Source organism: Lactuca sativa, chromosome 1, assembly GCF_002870075.4.
Source record: "Lactuca sativa cultivar Salinas chromosome 1, Lsat_Salinas_v11, whole genome shotgun sequence".
Taxonomy (NCBI): Eukaryota; Viridiplantae; Streptophyta; class Magnoliopsida; order Asterales; family Asteraceae; genus Lactuca; species Lactuca sativa.
The window spans coordinates 23,856,464-23,862,463 of NC_056623.2; positions in this window are offsets into that span (position 1 = coordinate 23,856,464).

Genomic DNA, 6,000 nt, shown 5'->3' on the forward strand with positions numbered 1-6,000 from the left:
AGTGGGCTTGGACCAAGTTATGTCGAACTTCGGTCCGATGCCGGGCGGGGCCTGATGCAGTCGGCAAGGCCCGATATTTATTATATGTGTTATTGTATGGTATGTGGTAGTTTGGGGGAGCGCACTAAGCTTCATGCTTACAATTTTCAGTTTTGGTTTCACCTCTTAAGTTTTCAAAAGCGGAGCTCGGGAAGATTGCAGTGCACACACCATTTGTTCAGCCTGGGATGTTTATACTCTGATATGTTTAATAGATGTTATGTTATTTTTGAGATGCACGACTTATAACTTTTATATGTCAAGAGATAATTATGGTTAAGTTACTGATTTAAAATAAAATTTTCAGACTGTATTTTTAGGATGTTTCATCAGAGGATAGTTTCGAGCGGGCAAGATCATTTTATTGTGTTTGAGGACAAAGTATTGAGGCTCATTTTTTAAGATGGGTTCTAATATCAGTACAGGTGGTGGGTCCCTGGAGAGATGTGACCCTTTCGTTCCTTTTGAACTACGATCTGGATCGATTGGTATATCTGACATGGGTGATTAGTAGCCAATTATTGGTTAACGACTATTTTCTATCAGTCGCAACAAGAAAATCCGAGTCGGCAGTGTGTTATCAGGATCTGTTATTCGATGGGCGAGTAACAGGTTGATATCTTGCATGGGCGGTCTAGCAGAGAGACAAACCACTAGATTTTCCAGATTCTGGAGAGTCAGAACTGGTACCGCAGAGGCATAGGGGTCCATCCTACTTCGGGATTGGGACTTCCTGATTAGGTTCGGGGGTCTTGGAAGGGAGATTCTTGTATGATATGAGATTTTTGGTGGTGCTTCTCGGGGTATTGGGTTTGATCTATGTGTTGTCAAGGAGCAATTTTGAGGGCGAAACCTAATTCAAGTGGGGGAGAATTGTAACACCCCGCATCCTGGATGAGAAATTTAAGAGTTTTAATGCTGTTTGGAGAACGTACTCGACGATTTGGTTGGTCCCGACTCGTCGTGTAGGAGTCGAGTTGGCCGCGTAGAATATGAAGCATACTAGTCGAGTCAAAGGGTCGACACGACGAGTTGAGTCTGTGTAGTGAAACCCTAATTTCTCGGGGTTGTGTTTTATTTAAAGGACCTTAAGCCCTCATTTCTGCCTCACCAGCCTCCTTATTCCCCTGCGTGAAACCCTGATCGTCCATATTGATCTAATAGAGAAAGAGAGCTAATCCTTGAGCCTGCTAGTGTACTTTTGGAAGAAAAGAGAAGAGTATCAAGGCTCGGAAACAAGAAGGGACTGTTGGATCTGGTTTCATTTCATCTATGGATTCTGTTGAAGGTAAAAAAATCCCCACCTTGCTCTTTATTGTGATTAGATTTCGTTTTATGGAGTTTTAGGGCTTTTTCCATCTTCCCTTGAGACTTTCAGTGTATTGAGCTTACCAAGAGTTGAGACTTCAGATTTGGACCTTGTGAGGTGCCTAGAGTCCAAAGGTCCCAACTTTATCTAGCTAGAGAAGAGCTTTTATGCTTAAGAACCTAAATGGAACTTGTTTTGGCATTTCAAGCCCTAAGTGTCATGTATGGACGTAAAACTTGCAGCCTTACGTGGTATATCAGCCTTGGGAGGATAAATCCAAAGTCTAGGGTTGTAAGTCTGTCTTAAAACATTTGAATGGGAAAAGGGTCTGAAGAGACTCGACGAGTCGTTGAGCTGACTCGATGAGTTGGTTAGGGTTTACCCGATGGTTTTGACGCGTGACAGACTCTCCGAGTTGATGAGACCACTCGACGAGCTGAGAGGGTTCACTCGTCTTTGGATTCTGACTGGACTCGATGAGTTGATGAGACAACTCGACAAGTAGGTGGGATTCCTTGGGCTTCTAGACGCTACATGGACTCGACGAGTTGGCAAGAAACTCGGCGAGTAGAACCGGGTTTTCGCGATTTACTGAGTTCTGAGGGACTCGATGAGTTCATGAATTGTACTAGGCGATTTTAGTCAACATGGACTGTTGACTCGAGTGTTGACTTTAGGGTTTGGTCAAGACAGGGATTTTGGGGACCATGGAGGGGTAAATTGGTCTTTTACCCATCCCAAGCATTAAAGATGGAAAATATCAATTTCTTATTTAGAGTTGTTATTGGAGTGTTAATTAGAGATAATTATCATATGTGTTAGGCGGAGGTAGGGGTGTAAGTGAGCCGAGCTACTCGCGAGCTACTCGGGATCGACTCGTTAAAAGATCAACTCGAGATCGAATTAAACGAGCCCGAGCCGAGCTCGAGCCCAAATATGAGGCTCGTTTATTAAACGAGCTCGAGCCGAGCTTCAGCTAGTGGGCTCGTGAGCCTAAATGAGCCTAAACGAGCCTATATATATATATATATATATATATATATATATATATATATATATATATATATATATATATATATATATATATGTGTGTGTGTGTGTGTGTGTGTGTGAGAGAGAGAGAGAGAGAGTGTGTATATATATAGGCTCGTTTAAGCTCGTTTAGGCTCGCGAGCTCACTAAATTGTTCACGAGCCGAGCTCGAGCTTCATTTTAAGGCTCGAATCGAGCTCGAGCTTCTTCAAATTAAACGAGCCGAGCTCGAGCTTGGTTAGGCTCGGGCTCGGCTCGGCTCGTTTACACCCCTAGGCGGAGGCTAGATTTGTGATTTGTGTATGAGGTTTATTTGCTTGCTTACGAGGTGAGTCTTCTCACTATACTTACCTAGAGTGGTAACCTTTGTGTGACCGGAGGGTCTTATGTGCTTATATTGAGTATTGTGATATCTTGCATTATGTCTTTGTGATTTATGTTGTGTATTATTCTGGGCTTACTAAGTTAGGACCGGAGGGTCCACTCGAGTTGTGGGACTGGAGGATCTTATTGAGAAACATTGACCGGAGGGTCTTATTCGAGCATAACCATGAGAGTCTAATTAGATATGTGTGGTATTTTGGGGAACTCACTAAGCTTCGTGCTTACCGTGTTATGTGTTATGTGTTTCAGGTACTTCTCAGGATCACGGGAAGACGCCGGTTTGAATGTACACATGAGATGGAGTTTGTTTTGAGGATCCTGGATTGTGTTTAAACAATTTATGAACATGTATTTTTGATAAATTGTCATTTTGGAGAGTTATGAATCATGTTTATGAGAATTATATGATTTATAAAATGAAAATTTTGTTTGAAAATCTACAGTGTTACAAGTTGGTAACAAAGCCTTGGTTTGAGGGATTCAGATGTACTCTCGGGTATGTCTGGACTCAAACTGAGGATTTGAGAAAAAATTTCTAAAATAAATGAATTTTCTAAAACAAGTAAGAGTTTAAAGAGAAAACAAGACGGAGCGGTGTGTACAATCAGCCAAAGCCCGAGCGGTGATTTCCCAAAATACCGTTATTTGTTTGCATTATGAGATATTTATGAGATATTAGAGTTGCATGGTAGAGGATATGATAGGTATTTCTGAAATTAGGGCTAAAGTAGCCTGACTCATGATTCCTTTGCCTAGGGAAATCTATTGATTGATATTACCTGCTATTTCCTCTGTATGTGCTGAGTAAGAGTACCTAGCAAGAATCTTTTAGAGGGAGCTTTAAGTAGAGGAGTAACCTAGGAGAGATACCTAGATGTGCATGTGAGGAATCTACTGAGAGAGTAGTTGGATACCCACAAGAGGTAGGGTAGCTTGAGTTCGGTAATACCTTTAGAGTTGCGGATAGAGCGAGTGAAGTTGTATGCTAGAGTGGTTTTATGTGTTGGCGGAGGTGATTCGATGCCCGAATGTGGCTTGCTTTGTGCTTTGTGGAACTCTTGATGATGGGAGACAGCTACTAAGTGAATATGATGATATTCAAGAGGTAGATGGCTGGCATCATGAGGAGTTCTTCAGCAGCTGATGGCAAAAAAGTGTGAGAACCTAGGAAGAGCCTAGGGAGTGACCTTAGTCACATGAGTACACTGATGAAGGAGAGTATTTGTTGGAGAGCGAACATGTGTAACATGATTGGTGATTGAGAAGGTTGAGCAGCTACTTAGGAAATCTAGGACGATCCGTGTGGAAAGTTTGGGTAGATGTGGCAGGTAGTATGGGCCCGTACTACTGAAACCAGAGGTCCCATACTCGAAACGGGGAAAATTCCAAAGGTTCTGACTAGAAGATTGAGGAGAGATAACATGGTTCGGGTACCATGATTCGTAACAGAGTGTGTTTCCATCTTTACCAGTTATCGGCAATGGGTGTTCGGACTTAGAATGGATATGGTAAATTGTGGGGCTAGAGGGCCAAGTCGGTTGAACCTCAATAGAGTGTATCTTGCGAGGAAAATTGAGTTTAGATACCGAAGAGTTTGACTGGTGAACGGCCAGTTGTTGTCGTAATATTTGAGGAAGAGTGGAGATGATATGATATTACGGTCTGGGTTGAGCGATCGACCGATGGTTAAGATGTCACTTCTGTGACGAGAATTACACTACTTTCGCTTCTCGTGTGGAGCCAAAGAGATAAAGAGCTTCTGGTATCATAGTTTGAGGTAAACCCCGTGGGGTAGTATATAGTTGCGATATTTTCACCAGAGTAATTATGGTATGTTTGCTGCGAGGTATTTCTTATAGCGCGAGAGAGTCATCAGTGGGGACTGTGATGGATGAGGACAAGGAGATGTCTTAGTCGAGTAGGACATACTTCTTAGCAGAAGTTCCAGGGAATCAAGAGGAGTATATAGGGGCGGCGGCCCTCGTTGCCTACGTTGTGTACCGACTGTGAGAGTGAGGTCTCTTGTTTCTATAATGATCTACGCGATGAGATGTTGGTTGAGGGATCCAAGATGAAGTGTGTGATAGTGCATTATTTCCAAATTGAGGGTCGTGACTAATTCAGGATAGCTGGGATATCCGGTAGTGTGTCGGTATGAGATTTCGGGTTGACTAGAGGCAATCATGTTGGGAGGATTCTGAGGATTTCATCTGAGATTCGGGACAATTAGAATTGATTGGTCTCTATCGAGAAGAACATCGAGTGTTACGTTGTACATTCCAAGAGTCAGGTGTGATGTACCTGGTGAGACAATCTATAGAGTAGACTGTTGGTATGCCAATTGGTGATGGTTCGAACCCTGAGTGAGGGAGAACTGGGTATTCTAATGAGAGGATCAGCGATCGATTCAAGTGTAGTTAGAGAACTGGTAACGGAGATCTGCGGTACAGACACATTATACTTGGGTTATTGGGGATGAGGCAAGATGCAGAGCGAGATGATGCATGTTGTAGTGGTTGAGTCCGAGGCGGTTGGCTCGTTTGGGTCCAGTTTCGACTATCAGGAAGTCAAAACATGCAAATTGAAACACAAGAATAATACTAATCCTATATGGCCCCAACCACTTTTAAGAGTAAATAAAACACCTTTTATTTAAACACCATATTTATTACTCATTATTCATAGGATAATGTTTCGAATAATCAACTTTATACTTGAATCAAAACAATAGTCATGCCATGCTCCAAGCATGCACACTATGTTTTCCTAAACAATAGCTATGCTATACTCCAAGTATGCACACTATGTTTGTCTATGATCCTTACTTTGTGGAATAGATCAATTGAAGATAATTCCAATGGTTCTCATTTAACAATCCCAAATCCTTATCGTAAATGTAAGAATTCCAAATTCCTACCATTTACCGAAATCTGTTAGATTCTAAACTTAAATGCATTGATCATCTTGTAATGACTATGCATAAAGTAACAAAGACTTGTCAACTGACATTTACAAAGTATTCCAATGGAGAGCAATTCCATGGAAATGAAGTCTCAAATTCAAAGTAAATTCCTTTGAACATCCTTCTTGCATTAAGTTTTCTAATCTTACATAGATTTAATGAATAACTTCCACCTATGGAAGCATTTCCACATTCCTATTTTGACTATAACTTATGAACAAGAGTTTCCGCCTTTTAGAATATGTCAATATGGTCCTTCCAAAACTTTACACCA